We start from the raw sequence: 10817 nt of genomic DNA, 5'->3' as shown, positions 1-10817 counted from the left end.
AGAAGTGTGATACCCCTGTAATTGTCACACACCCTCTGGTCCCCCTTTTCAAACAGGGGAACCACCACCCCAGTCTGCCACTCCTTAGGCACGGCCCCGGACTTCCATGCAATGTGTAACAGGCGTGTAAACCAAAATGGCCCCTCCACACTTGGAGCTTTCAGCATTTCTGGATTCTTTACATTTGCTGCATCCTTGCGTGTGGAGGCTCAATGCTGGAGAATTTGGCGTCACCTTTGACCTGACTGTAATTCAGTTGGATGAAATTAAGACATTAGTATGCATGGTACCTGCATTAATAAAAATGACATTTATGTTGCTTATTTGTGTGCTTTACTAAATCTGACTATACATGCTTCATTGAAATTTCAAGCCAGTATGCAATAGTAGTAAGAAATCACATCCTTGACATTTAATGTAACATACATCTGTATACCAGATGATCTAGAGTAACTTCTGCTATGCTGAAGGAAGTCTGTTAGAATCTAAATGTCTCTTTAGCCGCACATACACAGCTAACTAGCCACCAGGCTCAATTTATCTGCTTGCGTTTGATTAATTCCTAACAACCTGCAGCAGAAACAAAAAAGGCAGTGTTTTCTTTTCAATTTTCCCCGACATGCATCTCTGTATAGACCTTGCACATCCCTCAGGCTGTTTTTATGGATCTCTGAGTGTTTTTGCTCATTTCTTTTCTCCTCTCAAGTGGCACAATATCTTTGTTTACGTTGTGATATCCTCCTAGAGGGTCAGATCACCTGCGTTTGTATACACAGGTCAGATCCGTGGGGAGTTGTCACCGTCTCTCAGTGTCTCTAATGAACTCCAGCTGTTTGACAGACAGACGGGTTATAGGCCGGGATTAGACTGCGGCGCGACGCGCAGAGCTGCTGTGTGTGACTGATTGGATACATGCTTAATGAAGCCACACACACAAGATGCACAGTGTCACTGATCCGTTTGGGTGCATGTTGGGTGGTTGTGGAGAGTGTATATCACATTAAATGTTTGTGTAGTGGCATATGCAAGCACAAGAGAGAGAGAGAGAGAAAGAGAAAGCAAATCTATTTACAAGTCTGCGGTAGGGAGTTCCAACTCAAACTAAAGAGGGTATTTCTACAGTTGCCAGGGGTAATGTGGAAAGATTTTGATATTTGCTTAAAAATAGATCCAATGGACGCCCAGATAGCTCAGTTGGTAGAGTGGGCGCTCACATACAGAGGTTTACTCGTCAATGTAGCGGTCCCGGGTTTGATTTCGACCTGAGGCCCTTTGCTGCATGTCATTCCCCCCTCTATTTCCCTTTCATTTCTTCAGCTGTCCTGTCAATTTAAGTCCTAAAATGCCCAAGAAATAATCTTAAAATAAAAAAAAAAAAATCCAAATGTGGAGTTGGTTGTAAAACCTGAACACCATTGCCTCATTTACACTGCATGGTTTGGCCCAACTCGACTCACTTTTGGTACCAGGTCCTTTTCTCCACTTGGATTTCCAAGGCGGATAGTTACCCACTTAGTGTAGGCGCTGATCGCAATAACTGCGACATGTAAAACTGTCGTGACATCATTTTCATCGCGACACTCACTGAATCCTCTCATTGACCACCAAACAGGCGAGGTTTGCAATTAGTCAATTGTACGCGGGCGAGTGAAGATTCTTTCTGACCAATCAGTGGTCTGCAGTGTTTTAACTCCGCCTTTAGTATAGGCTCAGCCAGCTTGGCACCTCGACCGACCTGGTACCCATGAAGGTACCAGGTACTATCCACAACTTTTGACAAAGGGGGAAGTGTTTTGTTTTTTTTTTCTTGTTTTTTTTAGAAAGCGAGTAAAGTTTCAATAAAAGATTGAAATAGACAAGTGAGAACAGGCTAAAATAGTAAAAGTAAAGTAAAACAAAACAAAAGTGAAATAGCACTGGTCTGTGGCGGGATTTTTACAGCTTTTTATTCAGTTACCAGTTTTATGTGAAGGAATTGTCCTTTAGGCTAAAGGTAGCAATATAGTGTTTCTCCAGGTCACCTTCAGGTCATTTGCAAACCTAGAAGCAGAAGGTAATGGCCTGTCTCTTTTTAGAGCAATAGTTTAACTCTCTGTCTCATAGGGATGACTGGTCGGTGCAATACTTAAGGATGAGTTGTCTCCGTCTCCTAGTCTGTCTCCTAGGAGACCAGGACACTCTGCCTCAGAGTCTTTCTCCTCTTAGAATGCACCGCATGTCAACGACAACGTGACTTTGCTTAATTTAAGTAAGCATAGTTTCTTGTTCAGGGTCCAATACCCAATATAATCTATAACTGGGTGAATAATTACCTTATTTGAACACAGTGAATCTTGTAGGGTGAGTAAATATTTGAATGTTCCCCGCAAGGTAACCTTCAGAGTAAATAACCTTCATTATTGGGTGGCATTACACAAGGGCTCACTTGTATTGCACATCTCTATTCTCCTCCTTTTAATTCCTCATCAATGTTTCTGTGTAACGAAAGCAACACACAGCCGGCGAAGTGCCGAGAATCACCAAGTGATCCTTCTCCTCTCTACTCTACAGAACAGCTCTCTCTGTCTTCTCTCTCTCTTTGTGTGTGTGTGTGTGTGTGTGTGTGTGTGTGTGTGTGTGTGTGTGTGTGTGTGTGTGTCGTTCCCCACACAGACAAATTTTTACGCTGAAACACCCGCGTATTCGTTCAGCTGCATTTCCTTTTCCCTGCTCTCCCTCTGTCTCTCTCTGCCTCTACCTTCCCCCCCCCCCCCACCCTGTGAAGTTCTATGACGCGTGCATGACACGCATCTACGCTGCGCTTCAGGCTCAGAGGCTATCATTACGTTAATAGTACCATGCTGCTGGTGGTCTTGCAATGGGATTAACTGTACTAATAAAACCATAGAAGGACCACAGCCACGCCGCTGTGACAGCTCCCCAGACGTCATTTATCAGAGTCTGGTTGTTACCCCTGTCCCTGGCAGTCTCCATATCTTTATAATGGAGCTAATGGCTGCTAACCGAGCCTTCAGCTCTCAGTGGCTGTATCTATAAACTCAAGGCAGAATAAAACACGTAATTATAATAAATTGTCTGTACAATTTTTAAACTACAACTCAGAGTTGTTTGAATGACAGTTGTTTGAATCTGCTCAGATTTAATAGGAGTTAGGAGGAAACAGTGTTGGGATGAAATGTAACTTTCTGTATTGATCATAGTACAGTATTACGGGTATTTTATCCGCTGAACGTCACATTTGGCAAAACCAACTGAATTGATTGACAAATCACATCATAGCTTCACTTTCCTATCATATGTTTTAATTTCAAAGAGCAATTTGTTGTATTGTAGCGGAATACAAAGCAGGAGAAAGACAGAAATGAGTAGATTTTAATCTATTTATCGCAAGTCATTTTTTTATCATTATTGCAATATTCAACAACGCTAGGGCATATAATGTAATACGTAATATGTAAATAGTTGTTTAATTTCTAAATTATCTGATAATGTTATCTTGATATTTTTCATACTTTCTTTTGACTAGTTTATCACTGAACCCAGCCATCACTCGCTGCACCACAAGTAATTATCAACCTGTGGGAAAATTTTGTGGTGTGTGTGTGTGTGTGTGTGTGTGTGTGTGTGTGTGTGTGTGGTGTGTGTTGTGTGGTGTGGTGTGTGTGTGTGGTGTGTGTGTGTGTTGTGTAGTGTGGTGTGTGTGTGTAGTGGGGACTAAGCTAAGAAGTCAAAGGCGGCCAAAATCCCCATAAACCCGGGTGTTTTATTTTGTAACGGTGATGCTGAAATGTGTTTGCTGTAGCGTGCGGGCCAGCGCGGCCGCTCCGCTCCTGATTGCAGCTGGTACGAACTGACAGATTGGAAAACATGGCCGCGGAATAAAAATAGCTCCTGGTTGCTGTGTTTCCGCATCCTGTGTTTTTTAATCCAGCTCCTTCAAGATTTCCTTCACATATGTTATCCGTAACGGTTTGTTTCATTCATCAATCTTAGAATTGCAGTTATTGGCTGAAACTACACTGTTGTATAATGACTATTGGGCCTGAGACTGCAGTATAACACCCGTACAGTATATACAGTATGAACTTTGTCCTCTCAGTTTAAATGCAATCTCGATGAACACAAAGGACTGCCTTTGAAAAGACATCATATTCTTCATCAAAACAACTGTGTTGGCAGCCGACTCAGGGGAATCCAGGGCAATATAACAGAAGATAGTCAACATCTCATACTGCCACTGTCCTTCTGCAATGCTTTTGTTTTGTTTGTTTTTCATTTTTCTTCTTTAATGACGAATACTTGAACCTCAGGTGTGTGGTACCTCGATCTATGTGGCTTTGTTGTCTTGTCAGTGTCATGACTTTGAAGTCATATTTTACATTGCACAACGCTTTCCCTTCTCTTTTTTTATTTTTTTATTTATTCATTTATTTGCCCGTCACAGTCCGATATCATTATTTTCCTCCTGAATGTAAACAAATGAAATGACAGTGATAAAAGAAGAAGAAGAGAGCCATCTTTTCCACCAATTCTTGATTCAAAAACTCAGTTACTCTTTCAATTATTCTAAACTAGAAATATCTCTCCAAAGAGGTGACAACACTGACAATGCTAGTGTAACATCTATCAACTTGGAAATAATTTGATGTCAGTCACTATTCATTTGTTGCATATCAAGGTGGGTGGTGGCAGAATTGATTCATAGTGTCACATTTGGGGGGGTTGTAACACAAAGAGAGGAAATGAGAAAAGGTTTGGATTTACCATGCAGCAATCCCTTGATTCTATCCCTCAACTTAATTGGAGTAGCCCAGCTAGCGCATTACATAACCCATCAGATTGTTAGAAATGACAACAGTGACTGTCCATGTTGTTTCATTAGGAAATCTAAAGCATTCATGTGATGCCCCCCAAATCAATATCATATTTTGATTTAATTCAACAAAATGTCAGCAGGCGTGCGCAGCAACATGTCATTTTGGTTCCGACGGGAATCCAGAGCATGCGACATTGCAGCAGATTTGTTAACAGCGGGCTCCCAATTTTATTGGCTGTAATCCTGTCCTACTTTATTGTGAGGATCTGAAGCTAGAGCAGAGCCGGAGTCAGAGAGCTTATCTTTGTGTCTGTGTGCTGCAAGCTCAGTTGGCACCAGAATCTGTGGTGCTATTCAGCACCGGTCACCGAGTCACCCGGCGCTAGAGATCATTCCTGCCACTCTCCATAACAAACTGACATAAATGCACATGCACTCTAACATTGCAGGCACCAGGTGTGGCCCCACATGTGCACATACATAAGAGCACACTCTTTCTCACACAGCACATTCCTCGCTCTGATGACCTTCATTCTCTGTTCATGGCTGTCCCACTCCGACTGCTGCTAATGCTGCTACTGCTGGGTTAACAGCAGACAAATGGCACTGCTCATTGTCCAAATTACATTAGATTTCCAATCAAGTGGTAATGGGTGTTGTCATGGCAACCACATCCAACAGGCAGGGGAGGACCGGGGGGAGGGCGGGGGCGGGGAGCAAGGTTGATGACTCTAAGTATACTTAAAACACGGTGAGTGCAAATTAATCTTACTGTTCAGTGTAATTTTGTCACCGCTTTTAAATTTAATTCTGCTTCTTTGTCGGGCTTAATTTCAAAGCCATTTGATTAGACGCAAAGAGTACAATTTTAAAAATAATTCCTGTTCATGTCCACTTGGGTATTGCTAAAACTGCAGAATCATGACCAGAGTTGTATTAATAAAACCTGAATAATCTCCCGACGTGGAATATTAAATAATAAACTGTAAAAAAAAAAATCTGAGTTTGACATTTTACTCATTGGGCATGTACAGGCCTACTAAACAAGCCCACAAATTCTTGTATCTGGGGCAAGCTGTTAAGCATGAACTGTTGAGTCTCATTTCTTTTCATACATTTTAATTCTTTTGACAAACTTCCAACCCTCTGGATTCCTTTGCTGACAAACAAAATATCTGAATACCTCCTTTCAGGAAGAGCTTCTTTTATTTCTGCACTCACACTAACCCTCACAGATTGACTCCAGGACAAAGATCCAGCACTCATTGAACTGACAGCATGAAAAGCTTGATAATTTTTTGCCCCAGAAGATACTGATACATTTTATCGGATTGTTTTGTCTCACATGGCCTGATGAAATGTGACAGGAAAGTGTGGTATATGAAAGAAGAAATGTGCTTGTAATACAAATGGGATGTCTTTTTTTGTCTCTTTGGGGATGTCTGGTGTGATTAAAAGAACTGATGAAACAAAAAAACACAAAACATCTACTTGAGGATAAGTACATTACCTTCTATTCTTCTCTAAGTGAATCTAATATAGTGTATCTGAAAGGGATACACTATATTAGAGCGGAGGTCCTTGGTGGTTTCATCTGTCTCATTATCACATTACATTCACAACTGACCCCATGACTCCATTCACAATTATGTGAAGTATGAACATGTGCTTCTTCATTTATTATCTGGGTAATGACATCTTATGAGCAGGTAGAAGACCTTATCAGACCAGATGACAAAAACAGAGACTGCAGTTTACCATTACTGCCACGTCTGCTAAGCTAGTTAGCTTTTAGTTAGCTAGCATCTTTTGTTTATCCATTGGGTTGGATTTGGTTACTGCCTTACTTAGCTACCCACAGTAGATTAACAAACTGAAGATGCTGATTTGTCAAAATGGAGGACATCATGATGTTAGGTGATGTCCGGTCCAGAACGGGCTGATGACTAGCGGTGGCGACGGAGTTTTTCCCTATAATGGCCGCGGGAGGTTCTTGTTTACATGATCCTGCAGAATCTAAAATAAAAAACCATAACAGCAAGAGCATTCACTCTTCTTGCAGCAGAAAGCTAAGGCATCAGTCTTTCCCGCCATCACGCTGTACGCTCGTGATGACGTCATCACGTTACGGGATGTCCAGTGCTGAACAACAGGCGGGCCATTTCTAAATAAGTATATCTCAAAAACTAAAAAAAATGTACGCAGTTCAAATAACTTCTGGAGTGTTAAGGAATATTGGTTCTAAATTTAGAAATATGTTTGAATCAATATGGTTTGTGTGTTTATTTAATATAATGTTAAGACAAAACATGTTTTATTTATGACACAATTTCAAGATTTTGTAGTAGTTATTATGGTTTATGGACTTACATAACCTATTAGCTTAGTTTGTACTGGTTTTAGGGATATGAAGCATTTGAAGATATTCTAAGTAATTACATCACAATATGCAAACATACCAATGTTGACACTGGCGGAACTTTTCTATTGCAGATTTCAAAGGGTTAAAAGGTTTTCCCATTGAAAATATCAAAATCAACTTCCTTTTAAAATGCGTTGGCTTATGTGCACTATTTCTTTGAATAACATCCCTAGATCTTTAAAAATCTTCAATCAACCTTTACTGTTGATTTGCTCTTTAGAAATGGGAGTTTGGGAGTCGTATGTCTTCGTCTAATACAGGGCTGAGATTTACAATACTGAAGTGACGTGTCAAACAAAACGTCCTTGCAGCACTGAATTTTTAATAATTTATTTTTCACCGGCAAGCAACAACACAGCATTTTTCTTCTCAACCCCCTCCCACAGAGTTGCAGTTCTCTCTTGTTGTCTTCTATCACAGTTTGGAGGAAAATATCACCTGAGGTCTCACCTTTCAAATGTTGAGGAAATGCTCACCACCTTGACAGAAGCATTTTGTACCCCTGTAAATATTAGGCTTTGTGTGAGTGAGGAATCTTGGAGGGAACCATCACAGTGCCTGAGGGTAAACATGCAAACCTTGATTAACTTGTGTAGTGCCTGTTTTTCTTCCTTCTTCTTCTCGGAAAGAAGTACTCTGGTTTACACTGTAGATATCTATACATCTTGTATGATTTCTTTGTTTTTGTATTTGAAGAATTGCTGTTACATAAATTTGTGTAGGGAGAACAGTTGAAAGTCAGTATAAATATGGCAACAATATTGAGTACAACCGTAATCAAAATCTTATCTGGTCCAATGTCATGAGGAAGACAATACTGTCAGATAGATAATGGAATATGAGTTCAAAGGGTTTTCAAATGCACTTCAGTGCACAACAGTCATTCACAGTCACTGTGAGAGAAAGTTATTGGTGAGAAAATACTGTATCCGCTATCTTCACTCAGGCAACAGAGAGCATAAAATAAACCCAAAGAGTGAACACAATGTCCACAGAGCTGCTAAGCTGTCCAGATAAAGAGGCATTACGTGTGTGTGCATCTGCCAATGTGAGCTCTCATGCATGCATTTTTATTGTTTGTGTATGTGGTATTCTTATGAGATTTTCACTACAAGTTAAACGGGGTGTTTTCTCTGCAGCATCAGGGTTTCAGAAAACATACCAGCGTTGTTTCTGCCTGTATAAACAAGCAATTAACAGTCAATTTCAACAATATAGCTGACGCTAGAACACATTCTTGTGTGCACTTTTTTAAAAGGGATTCTCTAGTATTAGTATAACTATATCATTAAGTTGGTTGACTTATGAGACAGATGTAAAAATAAATGTATTAAAGGGAAATCCCAACTTTCAATCCCCATGGATCCCACTTAGCCTGATTACTTAGCCTCACCAAATCAGTTTGCAAATGTGACTTAGTTTGGAACCTCTCAGTTCATTGTATTCATTGTTTTATGTAAAGCACTTCAAATTGCCTTTTTTTCCATATGCACTATATAAATAAAGCTACCTTGCATTCGATTTCCAAGGGCCGTTATCAACAGCCTTAGATCCGAATGCCTCTGCACATGATTGGATAACGCTACAACCAGTCAGAGCAACAGAAAATGTGCTGAGCGACGGACAAATGTAAAGAGACTCCAGTGTGAAGAGATGAGCGAGTGTTGTTTTTGCTGTTAGAATGTGAAAATAGTATTTCAGCAGAATGTTCTGCATCAGGAGCAGCCATCTTGATTTCATCTTGTTTTCGAAAGTGATTCAACGGTGCTCCTCTTTACAAAGCTAGGTTTCCGCGAGGCAAAAATGATGTCATCACATATTTTGCGTTAAGCGCGAATGCTCTGCAAGTTGTTGGTCATTGTCTTAACCGAGCCCTCTATTAAATAAAGTTGAAGTCTAAAGTTGAATTCAAGATGATCCTGATGACATGAACAGTCAGTTTCTCAGTTTAGAAAGCTCCACAGCAGAAGTAGAAAGCATTTTGTGACAATTATACCGAGCTTTGTGTGTAAAATTGTTGGAGTGCCCCATTTATTTAAAAAAATGATCAATTTAGGCCTTTTTTTGACAGGACAGCCTAGACGTGAAAGGAGAGAGGGGGGGACATGCCGCAAATGGCCACAGATCTGGATTCAACCCGCGGCTACTGTGTCGAGGACTGAGCCTCTGCATATGGGCACACGCTCCACCAGGTGAGCTACGTAGGCGTCCAGAAATGCCTCTTTTTTTAAGAGAGAGAGAAGAAAATAATAAATCGAGATTGAGTTCTACATTATGACTATCAACATATACAGAACATCCCAACACATATATTTAAACTCATGCTGATTATTTACAGTCTGTCATTGTAGAGCAAATACAAATGTTTCCATCGACATGACCATCTTCTCTTGTTGGAATTAATGTCAGCTTATCACACATGTTGCATATGCAGTGTTTATGATCTGCATTGTCAGATCAAAACTGAATGCCATAGCAGGAAATGGTGTACATGTTTGTGTAATTTTTATTTTTATTTGGAGGCTTTTTTGTTAAAGCCAAAGAACCACAATTTACATTTTAATGGGTATAATTAACAAGCTATTGACATTTACATATCTTTACCACCCACCTATATACTCACACACTTTCACTTCACATTTTCACAAAGTTTTGATTCTGCTTATAGAATGGTTGTAATTGAAACCACAATTGAAAGGAGCTGGATGAAGACAATCTTATTTTCCCAGCGCCTTTCTCAGGTACAACTAACATTAATAGAGGCGTCAAGTGATCGGCGCGACAGAGATGGCGGCTTAAGGTGTCGCTCCTGGCCCAATCTTGCCAAACAGTTATATAGTTCCAACTGCAAAATTCTATCACTTTGTGCTTGATAGTCATTTAAAGGGCAAACAAAACTCAACATGGTGATGCGGATGCCATTGCAGAGGCATTGCTGGAGAAGCAGAAAAGCTACTTTGAACCACGTTTGTCTCAGATTCAGTCTCAGATTCAACAGGTGGGGTTCGGCAATGACAAGAAGCTAACTGCTAACATGCCCAGCTAGCATCTCTGACTGCAAGCCTTGGCTATATCAGATCTGATGTGGATGATCTAAAAACTACCATGGAAAGCTGTATTCTTGATAGCCATGGCCACACTTTAGAAGAGATGGAGGTGAAGCTAGCAGATATGGAGGACAGAATCCAAAGATGCAACATCTGTATTATCGGGCTGAAGGAGGGGGGTGGAAGCCTCTAATGCTATTAAATATCTTTTGCGTTCTCAGCCTAGGTCAGGGCTGACAACTCTCACGCATTGGCCATGAGACACACGCATCTGACTGGTTTCACACGCTCACACGCCACACCCCCCAATTTCTCACGCTGAAGTGTTAACCCGGTTGGTCAAATTTCTGAAAGATGAGTTTACCTATAGATCTACCTGTTGAGCCACTCGCGATAGATTAGTTGAGCTTTCAGAGACGATGAGGGGGTTCAAGAGCGCTCCCTGTCTGTAGAACTTTCAAATTGTCGCAAACTGAGAACATTTCCCCGGCTTTAGGTATGTGCTCTGAGTATTACAGACCCGTCCGTCGCT

Source organism: Etheostoma spectabile, chromosome 19 (assembly GCF_008692095.1).
Source record: "Etheostoma spectabile isolate EspeVRDwgs_2016 chromosome 19, UIUC_Espe_1.0, whole genome shotgun sequence".
NCBI lineage: Eukaryota > Metazoa > Chordata > Actinopteri > Perciformes > Percidae > Etheostoma > Etheostoma spectabile.
Note: the sequence above shows the minus strand (reverse complement) of the source record.